The 17,812-nt window shown below is 38.2% G+C and overlaps 1 long non-coding RNA gene across 1 annotated transcript in view; it reads right to left on the bottom strand.

Moving 5' to 3' along the window:
• Window positions 1–17,536, bottom strand: part of LOC104144227 (uncharacterized) — a 104,469-nt gene extending 86,933 nt beyond the window's left edge. The window contains exon 1 of the long non-coding RNA XR_694080.2: window positions 17,332–17,536. This is a non-coding gene — a long non-coding RNA (uncharacterized lncRNA). The remainder of the gene's footprint in view (window positions 1–17,331) is intronic.
• Between the last annotated feature and the right edge of the window lie 276 nt (window positions 17,537–17,812).

Here is a 17,812-nt window from a genome sequence, read left to right on the forward strand (position 1 = left end):
CCTGTGGTTGTGTAACACTTTATACAACAGTGCTTCCTGGTTCAGACCTGTATCTGCTACAAATCACCAAATATAAAACAAACAGTAACAGTGGCAGTTCCCCAAAAATACCTTTGCAAAAGTGCCATAAGATAGGCAAGCACAACAAAGCATCTTTGATGTGGAGAAGAGCTACACATAAGAATTGTGACTATTTATTTTCCTTGCTTGCTAGTAGTGAAATACTTAAGTCATTAACATGATGTTCTCTCATCTGTTATGTATATACAACATATACTGCCTCTGTCTTATTACTTCTGCCATCTCAAGAGCAGGAGAAAGTTATTTTCTGAACAAGTAGGAACCTCCACTGAAATATGCACAAGAGCATAAAGGCTAGAATAAATATTTCAGCTCACCAGAAATTAGTGAAAGGAAAATAGGAAATTGTTCTAGTTTATCTTTCATTGTGCTTTATTTTTGTGTTTGCTTGCTTGCTTGCTTGCTTTATAAATGCTACAAAATCCTTTTAAAATGTGCCTCTCCACCTGCTGATTACCTAAAAAGGACTATAAATCTCTATTAATGTCACTTTAAAAAGACTAGGATGTGGAATTATTCTGATTTGGTGGGGAAGAGGTATTATCTACTAAAAAAAGAGTAGAAAGATGCATGTTGAATATAGTGGGAAGGCTATCAAATTAAGAGGAGTCTATTTTCCTTCTAAAAATCAAAATAAATAAATAAAAGAAGCATTCACAAAATAAATATGCTGAGCACACAAATGTTAGTGCAAATGTAGATCTTTCCTAATAATGCAGTGGAAGCTGTTAAAAACAGATAGAAACGACAATGAGAAGATTTGTATATGTATTACGTCTGTGTGTATGCACGCTTGCGTGTGTGTATAGACTTCAAGTTCTTAGATGTCTTAAACTAAGCGTTTAATCATGTGGAAAGTACAAGCAGCATTTTTTAAAATTACTGATTTGAAGAGAGGATAACGGTGTACTAAAGAAATGTTTTTGAATCCCTTTTTCTCACAATGGCACATCTGAAGAACAGAAAGCACCACACAGAACGGCAGCAATCTGTCAAATTGACATCAAAATATGGTGTCTGGTTATTGAACAAGTCTGGAAAGCCACAGTCTAGTAGGTCTTATTCTCTGTGATCTCAGGTTACATTTTTATGTAAACTGCTCTAGCAATTTAAGTATGTCAAAATCTGCCACTTCAGTAGTCTGCACACCACTGCAAAGACTTCCACTGAAAACTGGAAGACCACAGGTGAGCAGAGAAAGAGACTTCCTGTGCTCCCTGCCATTCCTGAGAGCAGAGCTCAGGAAAGGCGTCAGGAAAAAGATGACCTTCCACAGCATTAGCCAAGGGCACCGAGCCCTAAGCTCTCCTGTCCTATAGTTAGTTCTTCATTTCCTGAGCAAACAGTCACCCTGATCTGCACCTTACATGCAACTCTTGGGCACACTGACTGTCATTTCTGCCACTGATGTGTATGAGACTACTTCAGTGAAAGCATTATATAAAAACAGCTTTTTAGGTCTGTCACAAAAAACCTTTGACCCCCAGCACTGAGGGCATTTATGCAAGAGGGAAACTATATGCACATGCACACAAGCATTGCCATTGAATATTCAGCTTTGCATAAAATTATTCAGATACAGAAACCCTAGATCCTTTCCCTAAAATAGCTGTACTTATCTTTGGGGACTTTTCACTTTGTGTATGTAATTCCTTAATTAATTATTTCATCTTCTGTCTACAATCCTGCAAACTTCTTGGCATATCTGTTACAATACACTTACATATTCAGGTGATCCAAGCTCTATCTCAGTCATATGTGCTTTTTATTAATAATAATATGGATTATAATCATAATTCTTTCCTTTTTGAAGTACTAGCTCACCAACACACCTAGGCAACACAGATAGTTAATAAAAAAGATAAGTAATAATTAGGATGAAGCTTCAAAGGCACACATAAGCGTTCATCCCTTTAAAAGTACCTCTGCCCAGATACTTAGCTGCTGCACTTCATTCATAAATAAGGCAAATACTTACCTTCTTAAAGTAGCTTATGGAAGGCAACTATTTATACTTTTTCACAGTCCCTGAGATAGATGCAGTCCTTATCTCAATAGTTAAGGCTGTATCACATGCTTTGATTTATGTGTACTATCCAGGACACACGGGAAGGATGCCCAGTTTCTGTCCAGTAAATCTCTGCTGATCAAATTTATACCAACCAACAAGTTGGTGTCCTAGGCCTTTAAGTAGCATAACAGTTGCAAGATCACTTTGCATATGTCTCCATTTAGCTGGGAACCTCTTTGAAAAAGTAGGCCTCCAAGTGGCCATCAATCGCACAGGCATGCATGCAGATGCATATGTACACATCAGATGTAGATACAAAAGCAAGAGGTTAACAGGAAGCTTTTTGGGCACTGGGAAAAGACAAGATGTGAAAAAGTTACAAGATGAGCAAATGGCACATCTTAGGAATGATAATTAACATAAAACAAAATTTTATTCCATATGTTTGCTCCTATTAATCTAGCTGTGTGTATTACATTCAACACTGTGATGTCTAGAAGCCAGATATTTTTTAAGGAAATGATGATAATCTCCTCCACCTTTTCTTGTTCTTTCTTCCCCTCCTTCTCGGGCTAGAGCTTTAGAAAAATATGTTGGTTGTCGGAAAGCTAAATCAAAGGAACAAGTATGTCTGTCTGATCTGGCTGGGATGATATTCTAACTGCTTCCTAAAATAAGTTTTGTAACTGACATAAAATCGTATCCTTGTTTTGTGTCCTGCGATTACAAGTTTCACTCTTACGGTAGCAGTTCTTAAGAGAGATGATGCTTGTAAAGAAAGATGTGCTTTCTTAAGTAGCTTTCGTCAGATAATGTGATTTGTTTGATATGAAACTAGTATGAATGTCACAGGATTTGGCTCCATTTCTGGTTTGTTTTGAGAACTTGCCCAAAATTCATGTCTCAGTCTTGTCTCTTTATTTTGTGTCCTCAATGGTGCCAGGGGAGGGACTGTCCAGATATGACTTTGTAAACTATCTAGAATAGTAGGTCCCTATTATGGCACAGAAAAAAAAAAAAAAAAAGAATCCTCTGTAGGGTTTTGAACATAAGGCATAAATCTAACTTCATTCTGTATTCAGTGGGAAACCACTAGAGAACAGAGCACTAAGGAAATGAGTGCACAGTTGCGGTGTTTCTAAAAAGGTAAGTTGCTGCATTCTATCATCTTGGGCTGTTTTCTTAGTGGATAGCTGTATTTCCAGATAATGAGGTGCAATCTCTTCAAAGTAGCTCTAAACCTGCTGAAATATTGATGACACATTGTAATGCTTTTTATTTTCTTATTTTTGTTTTGCAAAACCATGAGAACAAATAATAGGGAATTGATTAGAAAGATTTAGGGGACTACCAAGTGCTTTAGAAAAAGAATCAAATCTTAACTATCCCAATACCTACAATTTTCTAAAAGAAGTAAATTTGTGGCATTTATTTTAGTGTATCCTCTTCATTAAGGAAAACTTTATGAGAGTTAAATTTTAATATACGTTTTGTCCATGAGGACAATTTGGATGGAGCTTGGGATTTGTTTCTTTGTTTATTTATTTATTTGTTGTTAAATGGATTATAAATGGTCACAGAGCCAATTCAGTCTCTGGAGCCTAAGATTTAATGACATTCTGAATCTGTTTTTGAAAGTCATCCACAGGGGAGCAGTACTGAAAGAGATGCCACCTTCTCTTTGCCTAATGTACCTAAACCTTACCTGACTGCCAATAAATTAACTTAGCAAGTCTTTCTATAATTTAACTGAAATATGAAAATTTTTCCTTCTTTGACTTATTTTTAGCAAGCTGAATCAATGCAGTTTGGGAAATTAAACATTACCTGCTGCCTCTGGATAGATGACCCTAAAGCCACCTCCAATTCCTTGCTTCCTCTCCTTTTCTACCAAAATTGTTATACTCCACATACCTGAAAGGCTACACACAACTTGCTACTGTCTTATAGTTAACACATGATTACACAGTACCAGAAATACCACATACACATAAGTGCAGAGTAACATCTTTTTACAGGTGAGTTCTCAGAGTCGATTCTTTCTTCATGTCTTATTTCAATTCAGCTTTTTGCAATGCGCAATAGTGGCAGCCATTGAAAATAAAATTTAATCTATAATTAAGTACAGATACAACACATGCACCAGGAACACGGCTGCAGTTCTGTCTACATTCCATAGCACGAGTCCGAAAAGAAAGAGTAACTTAGTCATGAGTTGTGTCATTTGTACGAGGGGACAGAAAAGAGGCCCTGGACCTCTAGCATGAATGCTACCTGTGAGGATAAGTCATCTTTGAAGAAAGGAAAATACCCCTCATCTCAGCATGAGGAGGGATTTCTGGTACAGTAGCTCAGAACAGATCTGATGGTACCCAAAGCACTTCCTCCTGCAAAGCTCTGCGGACACAACCTACAGGACCCAGCCTCCAGGTACATCCCATCAATCCTTCCTCTTGATGTTGCAACTGATGGCTGCCCGCATCCACTCAAATTATATCATGATTCAGCTCACCTACATGGGACTGGAGATCTCTCCTCTCTGCTGAGGTCAATTGTTAATGGAAAGGCTAACACCTTTTCTTTATCAGCAGAGCATACATATAGCCATCACTTTATTAGCGCCTTTATGTACACAAAAAGTGATCAGGATCTTCAAAAGTGCTCCAATTGACTGTTCATATCATTGCCTTCAAGGGGAGCTGAGTTAGTCCTGAGCTCGCCTAGTATTAGTCTGTTAATAATTTCCGTAAATTACAGGCACCAGGGTCCAACCTGCAGCCATGTCAGGGACTGTTCCAGTAAGGAAGGTTTCAGTGGCTTGCAAACTTAAAAATTAAATCGGGAAAACCACAGCACTGTATTGCTGTGGTTTAAATGAGCTTACATTAGGAAGGAGATTTCAAAAGAGCAAAGGTCTGAGGCATCTCATTACACTGAAAATGGCTGGGGCTTACACTCTTGAGTTTCTGAGGCACTTTGGAAAGTTTTCTCCTCAAATTTAAGGCTTCTATGCAGCACAAGCAAAGCTGAATCAAAGGAATGAATGTCTGGATCAAGACAGATCCAGAAACGTCCTGCTGTTGGAAAGAAAAGCAATGAAGACAAAACTGGGAGAGAAATGCAGTGCTAGAGCTCCGAAGATTCGGTTTTCATGATCTTTTTGCTGTCTGGGAGACAGGGAAAATCTACACTCTCACCTGCAACAACAGGTGCTGCCCCGCAAACTGTACACATCTTTTATTTTAGCTTCAGTAAAAGCTATAGCCAGCCTGATTTTGCAGTGCTCTGGCACAGACAAAGCTATCAGATGACTACAATACCACTCCAGAGTAAGCTACTGTTTCAGGCAACTACCTGTTTTTGCCTATCCCTACAGACAGTTCTGCATTCAGGTGTTAATGAGAAGCACACCAGATAAAGACGGGTTGAAGTAGCAGGCACCAAAACCAGTTGAACGAACAACTCAATTTGTTAGAAGTGATAATGCACTACCTTCCATTGCTAATTGCTCTTACTCTTCTCATTCAATTTTGTGTAGTTCTGAAGCAAAAGACAAGTGAAGGCAGAACAGAGACGGAAGAGAATGATCAAAATAATTTAAGTAAATGGTCGAATCAAATTGCAATTATATGGTACAAACTAAGAGTCACAAGAAAGAGGAGAACGAGGGAGAAGAGATTATTATTCTATTGCTTATTAGTGGTACTATCAGGGCACCTAGGAACCATGACACAGGCAGAAGACAGAAAGACAGTCTCTATCTCAGAGAATTTACACTCCAAACTGGAAAGAGAACCATAAAGAAGATTTCAAAAGCAAGAGGAAGTTGTTTGTTAAAAAATAATACTGGTGATACTGTTTAGCTACATGAGTATGAAAGATGAGCATCAGAAGTTGTTTCCAGGGTTCAAAACGGTGCCAAAGCTGTCAGTGGCACATAACAATTGTTTAAGAGAAGAAAAACCATAGAAGATTACCACTTCTGTGGATTTAGTGTTTTAGAACCTCTAAGTAAAACTATGACTTAACTAGCAAGCACTGATGCTTTTAAGTGTCCCTTTTGGCCTCGTAGATCAGATCAAGCTCAATGGAATTATAGAGGTACAGTCACTGTGAACCAGACTTCAAGCTATTAGGAGAGTGACAGAAATTAAATCCTCAACAGTCACTCCTTCATATTCATGATACATATTTAGTGCATCATAGCCTATGCCTTATTTCTAAGTCACTAAACTCAGCCATGTGGTTTGTTACTTTGCACATCACGCAGCACCACGGTAAGTCCTGTTCAATTCCCCTGCATCCATCTTTCACATGCTATAGCAACCCATGCTAATTCTTTGTCTACTCCGGAGCCCTGCGTACCACATGCGCCTGAGATTCGGAAGTTTGCTCAGCCCCTTACGAATAGCAGATGCGGTGCTATTCGGTGTTCATATGTCACACAGTACACCCAGATGTAAGTGAAATACAAGCCTGACGTGTTCCTGCAGTCTCCAGAGCTCCCTGTAAAAAGTTATTGTATCACCTTGTGACATCATTTCAAAGCACTGCTGAAAATTAAAGGATGTTTTCAACTGAGCTGAAAGTAACCATCCTCAGAAATACACTGCTTTTAGAAGTAAGCGAGCTTGAGAATTAGAACCAACCTGAGAATATTACGCTTAGTTCAGTAAAGGCATCTTTCGCCAATTTACTTTTGTAAGTGCCACTTCTCAGTGCCGCTGTGCTACAGTCCTGTACCACTGAAGTTAGTGATGGTTCAGTGGGATAAAAATCCCAAATACAGAATGTAATCCATTCCAATTTTGAACAAATGGAAAGGCTCCACTGAGTTTTGCAAAGGTTATCTGTTTATACAAGGTCAAATTAACATAGGAGCTATGCCCCAAGACCATTAGTATTACAAATGAAGAAAACTCAAAAGGATGGATGGTTGAATTGAACAAAATCAATAGGAATGTTCAGCTATACTGCAATATCTAGTAGCCAATAGCAATACTTGAGACAAATTTTTCAAACTACCTTGCCTGAAGTCAAGCACCTACATTCATACGTAAGCAATGATATGAATGATTTGAGCTACAGAGTATTCAGGCAATCGCTGCTCCCAGTTGAATCACTTATCAAAAATCCAGCCCCACGCTTATCAACCTAAGTATGGATTTAAGGCCTAAATTAGGCAGGAAATTTCGAAAGTCCTGACTTCAGGGTTCTGTATCTTAAAAATACCAGAAAAAATTAATTCATTACTATAAGCACAGGGGCAAGTCCTCATATACTGTAAATCAACATAGCCTTACTGATGTCATGAAAAAGCACTGACTTTTAATGAGCTGAAGATCCGGCTTTGCATTCTACTATGGTATCTGTGCATCCATGTATGTATGCTAAGTTCCTTTGGGCAGGCAGAGTTGGAGAGGAACAAAGGAACAGTCCCAGAAGGCAGGAGTTATGATTTCTCTCCAAGCTCTGCAAACAATCTTGTGTTAGATCTTGGACAGATCACTTCTCTGTTCTTGATTCTCCCCACATACATATTTATTTAGACGGTAAACCTTGTATTACTGTGTGCTCATATAATGCTGAACGCAACTGGATCCTCATTTTGGTTTGTGCACTCACCCATTATTTCAAACACTACCAATATTAAACATATTTAAATTCATCAATCTAGCCCAGACTTCCTGGCTTGGCCAGGTAAAAGCTGCCCCTGACTCAGCAAAGGAACAATATACCTGATGAGCCTTGAATCCGCATCTGCCTAGGTTGGCATAGGCTCCATATAATAGATGTAACTGCACATGAAATGTTACAATGACAATAAATACGCATAAATCTACTAAACTGATGAGCATTCAGTCAGGCCTGATTAATGATGCCCTCAAGAGTAGCAACAAGCTGCATTTTCACCCTTAACATCGAAAAGCAACAGTTCTAAAGGATATGAAGCAACACACAGTGCCATTTTTCTTCTAAGCCCTTGAGAAATACGCCCAGTTTGATTCTGCCCTGCGTTACACAAGCACCGACTGGCAGCTAGAACTCAGGAAGGTACAAAGCCTCATCAACCACCCCACCATGGGAGGGAGAGAAACATAATCCCTGCTTCTTGGTAGTAAAAACAGTAACAAAAAGCTAGCTCTACCTGCCTAGAGTCTTACAGGAGAACCTTTGCACTACACAACCCTTGAACAACCCTGAAACACCCCTGTAATAAAGTAGGTAGCTATCATTTAGCCAGAAATGCAGCCTTCTGCCCAAAACAATACACCCAGCCAGGACATCTCCACAGGTGCTAACTGGAGCTGGCTCTCATCCAGATAATATAGAGGACCACAAGCTCTGGTCTACCGGCACCCATTCCTGTAGGCATGTTTAAAGCAAGGCACTAAGACCTAACTTAGGATGAGACACAGACTTCAAGGATTCCTGTAACCTGTCCTGTGCTCAGACCAGCATCTCTCTCTGCTAATCACATTTTTTATGCTGCCAGTGTAATTTAAACTGAACGAATTCGTTTTAGAGTATTTAATAAATAATGCCTGTTGGCATGAAGGGGACTGAGGAACTGGAGATCAGAAAGAGCCAAACATCCCTTTTGGCACCTGTGCTCTAATGATGCAATTGTGTCTCTGCCAGTCTCTGCCAGCCTCAGCACACTGGCATTAAAGCGACACTTTGCCCAGGCAAAAGTAAATAAACAGATTATGCTTCATCTGATCCATAAACAGTAGGTTCTTATTAAAAGCCACCAAGTTCAAATTCAAAGAGCAATGTGTTGTAGCCTATGATTAATTTGCAAACTATTGGCCAAGTGCATAAAAGCTGTCTTTGTGCAGTATTTTTATTTTAAATAATACGTGGAAATAGATTTTAATAGTTTTCTCCTAGGAGGTCAAAGTAGTTCTGATAATTGGGCTACCTAGTTAAATACTAATACTCTACAAAACTGGCCAATAGTCTGATTTATTTACACAACTTAACAGAGAGGTGGAAATGGAATGTCCCTAATTTTCCAGGCCACAGTACTTTCAAAAATGATAGAGATGTTTATGCTCATTTTTCCTCTTGAAGCAGAGGTGTTCCACAGGTCATGGTAAGATCTTAGGCACAAGCACAACCATGTTTTGATCCTGAGCACCATTAGTCTTGCAGGTCTCTCCCTGTCCTGGTCTATGCACCTACGAGGCAACTTTAATACCATCTGTCTCTTAGGAACAAATATCAATTAATTTCAGTTTGTGAGTTCCTTATCCTTTATTGCATAAAATAAAAACAAGAAAGAGTAAGCCCTAAATTTTGGTACCTACTTTCTATAAAGGTGACTGTACAAGAGCTTTAGGCACATTTTAGCCTTGGTTCAAAATAGCCAGCTTTGGGAACTTTCAGCATGGTAAATAACTCAAATTTTTCAAGTAATGCACTGGGCCTTAGAGGTAAGACTGACCCTCAAGTCATGCCTCTTTTCTGACCAAAATAACAGTGTACTGGGCTGCCACTCAAGTGACTTATGCTTTATTTTCACCATTCTGATGCAATCCTTAAGGTGAATATCACTTCCCTTCTGCAAGCTGTGGTTTCGTCAGCTGTAAAATTAAGATAAAGCTAACAAATTCCTGTGTAAAAGGCTGAGATTTCTTAAAGAAAATTGCTACAGAAAAGTTAGGTGCTATTATTCAAGTTAAAAAAGCGGAGTTTGTTTTTTTGTTCTAACAACATCGTGGAAAGACCAGTTGCTCTCCAGCTCATATACCTGAAGTCATATTTAATCTGGCCTTTGCAGAAACTGCCTCCTCCCTTTTGATAATCTTTTAATTTAAAATGAGTAGTGAGGGAGCCCAGCTGGCAGTCCCAACAACAGACACTGACTAACAGATTTATGTCTTTGATTAGTCCAACAAACCTTGCTTTTATCAACTCTTCAAGACAAACTGCAGAACACAGGACTCAACTCGCAGAGAGCTCAGCCCTGAGTCCTCACACAGTGCTCCGCACTCCTCTGAAAATCTGGCTTTAGTAAGGAAGTAGTCGACTGAAGAACACATGACTGCAAACTTCAGTGTAGAAGGATGTTAGTGATGTTAAGTTGCAGCTGTAATTATGAACTGTACTAGAGTGCAGGAAGGTAACAGCTGAAAATGAGATAGTGTTGCTGGGGGGGGGGGGTTTATTTGTGATTTTTATATACTCCTATATTGATTGATATGACTATTTTTATTTACCTTGTAGAAATATTCAGAAAATAAGAATCTAAGTGCTGCAGTGACCAAGCTCACCCTCAAATGTTCTTACTGCAAGTCAGCAGAAGTTCCTATTCTGAAGAGTTTATGAACAAAATAGACAAGACTGATGAAGTCTGAGCTCAAGAGAAGTGTGAAGATGTGATATGTCACCAAGCTAGCAACTGGCAAAGTCAAAACAAAATCTAGATCCAAGTCTCACTCGAGTGCCATATCCAGGGAACTTTGCTCTTCTTCTTTCCACGTTATATTTCAGCACAAACTCAGGTGTCGTATAAAGACCTTCTAGGCACCTTTAGTGAATCAGAAGGAAGATAAAATAAAAATACTGCCTAATGAATACTCTTCTTTCCTCACTATTAGATTCTCAGAAATACCATCCCTTCTCCTCCTTTTTACATTCTCCTAACTCTGCACCTTAAACAGGTTTCAAGAATAATATTGCACAGTCCTAACTTTCAGCCTGCAATGGATAAGGCTGGGTACTTCTATTCCAGTTTAATAAATTGTTAAGATTGAATATGAATAATGAAATGTCATGTAATCCCCTAATAATCATTACAAAAACATATTTTCTGACATAATTTAAACATATTACTAAAATATATATACTTATACCTACTCAGGCAAAGTTAGTATTTCTGACATACTTCTAATAATAATTTTGTTTAAAATAAAATCTTAGTTTTTCTGTGAAATCTCAGCTTATTTTTCCAAAAAAAAAAAAAACTTATACACTAAAAATGGACGCATTCTGTTTCAATGGAAGCATTCTGCTGCTGCAGCTCTCAAACTGCATCCATCTGTTCTGCAATGCTTTAGATTTGGTAATGAAGATGGTAAAGCTATTCCATGTTTACACTAAGGCAACTGAGGAGAAATCTTGGCCGTGGTCTTATACTGAGTTATACAAGCCCATCATATCTATGCCAGAACTGTAGCAAGACATGCAATTTTTTGTGCATGCTGATTGGATGTCCTTGCATATTTCTGGAGTGTAGATTCAGAAGACTTGAAGAATTTGGCCCAGACAGCCTGAAAGTGTCTCAGCAGTAACTGGAATTTTAGGATGTGGCTTTTTTAAAGTTCTCTAACTAATAGCTTCTAACTTGACTTAAAATTGTGTCAAGCCAATGCGAGAAATGGCCTTTGAATAGACAAGGTACTCAAATTAACATAAAATGTGTTTAAAAGACTATGTCAGGACCTTGCCTGTTACAGCTATTAGTGCCTAGCCATTCTCAGAACTAAAATAAGTAAACTAAAACAAACAGGTATGGAGCTATGTTTACAGCTTGACATAGCCATGTTTATGTTAACACCACAGAGCCAGCTGACAAAAGTCTACAAACAGCAATGAGTAAGGCTACGTCCATCCTGGTCTCTAGCTGGTCTTCAACTGTCTCTATGAGAGTTATGGCTTTCCTACTAAAGATTCACTCTGCAGCAGCTCACTAGCAGCAGATTGGTAATTCCATGCTGTATAGAGTGCATGAATTTTCTTCAATATTACAGGCTCATTTGAACCTACACATCTAACTTCTCCCAAATTAACCCTCCAAATATCCACTGAAATATGTGCCGCTTTATGAAACACTAATGCAGTTCCATTACTCACTGAAACCTTTAGTCTCATCTCTGTCTTCTATTTTAATCCTGAATCTTCAGAAAACAAGTACATATGTTTATATGGTGAGCAGTCCCTGCCTGCAACACAGCTATTGACTTCTTACATGACAACTCATGCATACATACTCAGTGAATGCAGAATCAGGGTCTATATAATTATTTCTGAAATCTAGAATTCCACTTTTCGCTTTGTTAAGGATGTCTTTGTTAAGGACATTTGGGGAAATAGCCTGGTAGTTTTATACAGGATATACTGTAACTGGAAAATAAGGTCCACTCAGCTGCAGTTCTCTTTCTATTGCTAAGCTCTAATTTTTGCAGGTCTCTTTTGTTATCAAGTGCCAGTTCAGTACTCCTAGAACACTGATGGCTAACTTCACCAAAGTAACTAAAAAATTGAATCCTACAGTTTCATCATCTTCAAAGCATGGTGGGGCTATGAGATCGAGTTTCAGGAAAACTGGCACATACTGAAAGGGTAGCAAGGGTAGCAGTATTGTGGCTGAATGGGAGGTACCCATTCAGTACCTCCCATTCAGCCACAATACTGAATTTGGAAAGGTGTTAAGGCAGCTGTTAGACACTGAAATGTTTTATTAAACAAAAATCTGAGTTAGGACTCCTTTAATGGGATTCCAAGAAGCCAAGTGGAATCTGGAAAACTTCCTCACTTTTCAATTCATGACTTTCTGTAAATTAAAGTCTGTGGCAATTATTGAAGTGCCACGTGCAAAAAATACTACAAATTCTGCAGGATGTCTTTACGCTGATACCATTTAAACAGTAAGATGGATCTAGTGAAAAAGATATGAAACAGAATTAGATGCAGTGTGGCCATAAAGAATGCATATGCAAGGTAGAAAAATAAGAGAACCTCTTAATATAACTAGAACTAATGGCTGTAAGAATGTTTCTGATGTAGAATATTTTAATGGTAAGCTAACCGTTTGAATTTTTAGTTAGTATTACAGTTGAATCCTGGTAGCACATATTTCTTGGGCTTCTCTCTTCCAGACAAAGTTTCTTGTCAACACCATGCAGAAGGTGTTGTAAATCCCGATGTTTTAAAGGAAGCTATTTGAAACCATCTGTTTTGTTTCCTCCTGCCTCTGCCCCACCATTTTCTGCATACACTGCGTTGATTCTTTTTTTCTTGAAGGAAGTTTTCATTTGATTATAGTCCGGCTCCTCTTCTAGGAACCTGATTAATATAAATATAGCTTTACTTTTGGTTCTTTATGTTCAAGATTAAGCAAGCTGTTATTAGATACCTTAAAAATGGTTAAATAAATAATGTTTATAGTAGTTTCCTGATTTGTTCAGGGGCATATAACATCTCATGCTGCCAAAACATAAGCCAGGTCTCAAGGTTCCATTCATATAAAAGGGAAATAAAATGTGGTTTAACAAAGAGGAAAAAGAGTTTGAAACCTTTCTATAGAAGAATCATTTGGATGATAAAGAGATGTGAACTGGAAATTCCTACAAGATATAACTGAAGAAGAGAATGCTTTATCAAAGACAATTTTTCTTCTGCTTGTTTAAAAGAGGTTAGCAGAAATTAACCACTAGTATAGTTTAAAGCATACATCTTATGATCTGTAATGTGAATTTTACCGTTCTCCCTTCATCAAGAAATCTTTCAGAACAGGTGAGATTTGGATTTTGTACCTTGAAAACAAGCAAACAAAAAAACAAACCAACAAAACCCACAGGTCCTCTCTATGCAAGAAAAGGAAGGTGATGACCATCTTTAAGAAAATAATGAAGTATAAAAGGGTTAGAAGCAAATATTAAACAATATTCAAATGAATATGGAACATGATATGCAAAATACATCACATCAAGGTGTTGTAGGTTTTTAAAGAAAGTAGAGAATTCACTGAGAACCTTTAATTGTATGTACTGAGAACATTATGTGCTCACTGAAAACACTGTAACTGCATGTATATATAAATGTTCTAAATTATAATGCCATGAGGGCATACCCTCTCTATTTACAGCCAGAAGGTGAGAAATAACAAAAGAAACACTGGCCTGAGATAACTTCTCAGCCTGTCCGTGATCCCAGGGTGCACTTTGGGACAGTAGTTTGGAAACTACATAGTGCACCTGGTGATCAGTCAAGCTCAAGGTTTGAATGGAAATACCTTGCTCCACTTTTAAGAACTTCTAGTATCCTGGGACATAACACAGTACACACCAAGTAAAAAGCAAACTAAGTTTTCATGCCTTTTTCACAGGTTCCAGGTGGAGAAATGTCAGAGTCTCTTTCTTAGGGCTTTCCTTGGAACAAATACAGATGTCTGGCATAAAATGTACATTTGTGTTTTTACTGGCTGCCAAGCTGGAGCTCAGTTTTACTTGATTTCGGTTCAGCCAGTCATCATATCGATGGGTCAAGTGACCAGAGTTCCTTTAGGAGTTTAAGAACACCTGACCCCTACTCCAGCCACAAAGCTGAGATAGGAGGCAAAGTGCACAAAGAAATGCCTGCACTTTATATGTTGAGCCCTCAAACCCTCATGCACAGGAGTACAGGAGTTTATTCACATAAGCTGCTCCACTGGGTAGTGCTAGAGCGCTCCTGAAGAGCAACCAGCCAGCAGCGAACGTCCTAGTTCGTCTCAGTCCTATCCCCGGGGCTGCCTCCTAGGCAGCCCTGGGTTTGCTTTCAGAGCATCGGTGCACTCCTGATGGTGCACAGCACCTTTGGCTGCTGCCAGTTAGGGCACAGAGGTCAGCTATGGGCCCCACAGGGTCTATGTTTCAGTCTCACTCACTGCAAAAACAGTGAAATTGGTCATTCAAGTGACCTCCTGCTGCCTTCAAGAGTGAGCGTGGACCTGGTCCTTGACTTCTGTGTGAGGAACACTTGAATTTTTTAAACTGAAACCTATCTCAGTTCAGAAACTGATTTGAGGAGAAGTGATATCTAGGGGCAACAGCATCTGTGAAAAGAGTACATGGAAGCAGCATCTACCATCACACGTTGCTTTGCTACTTAAAGTCCCTGTATTTAAAATAGAGATAATAATAACTTCCTCCAAATAGTGTGAATGGAACTAAAGATTCTTCATGAGGCATTTCGAAATTCCCAAGTGAAAACTATTAAATTTTATTTATTACAAAATACACAATGGTTACAAACAACGATCAGATCGTAACATCTCGGTCAAAAATTCTAACAAAATTTGCTTCCTCATTTTCAAAACAGTGCAAAGGCTATACGCTATTTTTTAAGAATAGTAGACACCCAAGCAGAATCTGACTGCTCAGGTATATCAAACTTACTTAGAAGTTCCTGCTAAGCACTAAAGATTGAAATAAAAACTACAGAGCATTTGCCTGCAGCAAAATGTAAGCAATCAGTTTAATAATACTATCTTTTTCTTAGCCTTTAGTATTCACAGAACAAGAGTTGTGTTTACAATGTCAAAAAAGTAATTTGAAGAAATCTTTGATTAAAAATTCCTAAATGTTACAAAATAGTCAAACAACATTTCTAAGATCTTATTAAAAACTCCAAGTGAATTAATATATTGAAGTAGAAATCTAGTTAAACATCTAATTAGAGTTTAAAAGCTACTGCACACTTTAATAAAGGCCTAGCTAAAATAGCGCAATATTGTCTGTAACATTTCAATGTAATATTTCAATTGTGAAACATATGAGTTCTTCCTACAGCTCCATGGAGAGTCAGAAGATCACACTTTCATCTCTTTCTCCCCATTAGAGAATCTACCTAGGTAATTTGATTTTGAAATTCCTCCGAAAAGGATTGAATTTTTACATAGAATTGTAGTCAAAATCGGAGATACCGATTTTCATTTCTTTCTTTTTGAGACCTGATACTGCCAAATAAGTAGGAGTGGAAATTTAAGCTGAGGCAATTCATGTTTAGCATGACAGAGGGCTATCCATCAGCAGAACTGTGCCTGTTGAACTAACACATTGCAAAAGTTCAGCTCTGACTAAATTCAAGCAGATTTGGATATGGACTTAGCCTAGAATGATCCTTTGAGAGACAGAGCAAAACTGAAGTGTGTCACAACATTTCACTTGCCCTTGTGTACTGAAAGGTGTACAGGTAATCACAAAAATATTTTTTTGCAAGATTGTTTCCTGCTTCTATTCCTCCTGACTTTGGGATGAATTTTAATATCACATATACAAGAGGCAAAAAGTGCAGAAACATTTTCCCCAGGAAAGCCTGGATTGAGTTTCACCATTTTAAAACCTCTACTCCAGCCCGTAGTGAAAATAAAGAGCTTCAGATAAAAATATTTATCTGTAGTCTAGAACTTACACTCTGACTGAATCCCTGAAACACCTCCCAGTTTGGACTATGGGAATCAAAAATATAAATTACCTGAGCTTAAATATCATAGGCTGTTGGAATATCAGACTAGTGATGGCCAAATTACATCAATCTATCCCCAAGCCAGTTTACTATTAAATAAAATATCTTCACATTTTTTAAATGAAATGCCTTTCTAGAACATCGTGGTATTTTGAAATTGCAAAGCAATGGAGAAACAGGTCTTAATTTTCTAGAGGTTTCCATAGAATGAAATAGATTTAAAATGCTCTTCAAGAACTATGTGCCAAAATATGATTGGCAGATGCTGTGCACTATGAACTACGACAGTTAAAGTTTAAAAACTCTATTGTGCCTTTTCCTGCTGTGTCCTCAGACTGAAGAGTGATAATTTTGGCTTTTTTCCCCCACAAAATAATAGGAAAGATGAAAGATATATTCATGGTATATTAACACAAGCTTATCAAAGCACTTAGTTTTGACTTGCTTGCTTGATTTTTTTATACAATACATGCATGAAATAATATATACAATATACATACAACAATAAAGAATCAAAGTGTTAAAATGCAGGAAAAGCACAACACTGCTACCAAAACAAAAATTCAAAACTTTCCATTCATACTGTTGTTACTTTTTCCTATAAAACATCTGTATTCAATCACATAAACATTTTAAATAGTCCACCCCAAAGCATTCTAACTACTGCTAACTGTATATGTACAGAAGAAAGTCAAAGCAACATATTGGCTTGCTACACTTACTTTATATAAGATACACATCTTTTCCAGCAACTTATTTCTTGCTTTAACTCTTCCTAGAATGTGACTTGTCCAACAAAGCATAACTGCAGTGCTTTGAAGCAGAAGGAAAGAAAGAAGCAAAAAATACTAAAATAGTTTGAAGGCACAGAAAATATGGTACTAAAGTCAATGGCACAATATCTGCACAATCTAGAAGATCAACAAGGCAGAGAAATATTTTCTTGCTGCACAGGGGCGAGCTGGAAGGAATCAGGAAAAAAAAAAGTCTGAAGCGCTACTTACAAGCGTGAAGCAACAGTCATGACTAAAGCACAGTGAATCAGAGCCTGCCACAGCCAGTTGCCATTTCGAAAGTGTTGTTTGAATAGTGGTTTGTGGAAGGAAGCCTAGAAATGGATAAATGCCTCCAGGAGCCCCAGGGAAATACAACTGCTCCACAGCCATTAAAAATAGCAGTGTGAATTCCTGCTTTGACAACAGGGTGAGTGGAAAGGTCTTTGGCCCCAAGTAAGCTACAGAGGAATACTAAAAATCTGGGAAGTTCCTTGAAGCCTTACCCTGGGCTAGCCCCGCAGATCCCACACCCACCCTGGCTAGAGACTGAATTCTGATGAGCAAAAGCAAAAAGGAAGGTATATAGTTTAGAGATAAAGCAGAAAATGGCACATTTGCTGAACAGAAAGTTTTGCTTGGCCTCCTTAATCCTTTGCAGGTTGGAAATACTTGCAGTGATTCTGTAAAGCACTGGCACAGAGGGCACAGT

Source organism: Struthio camelus, chromosome 1 (assembly GCF_040807025.1).
Source record: "Struthio camelus isolate bStrCam1 chromosome 1, bStrCam1.hap1, whole genome shotgun sequence".
In the NCBI taxonomy this organism is placed as follows: Eukaryota; Metazoa; Chordata; class Aves; order Struthioniformes; family Struthionidae; genus Struthio; species Struthio camelus.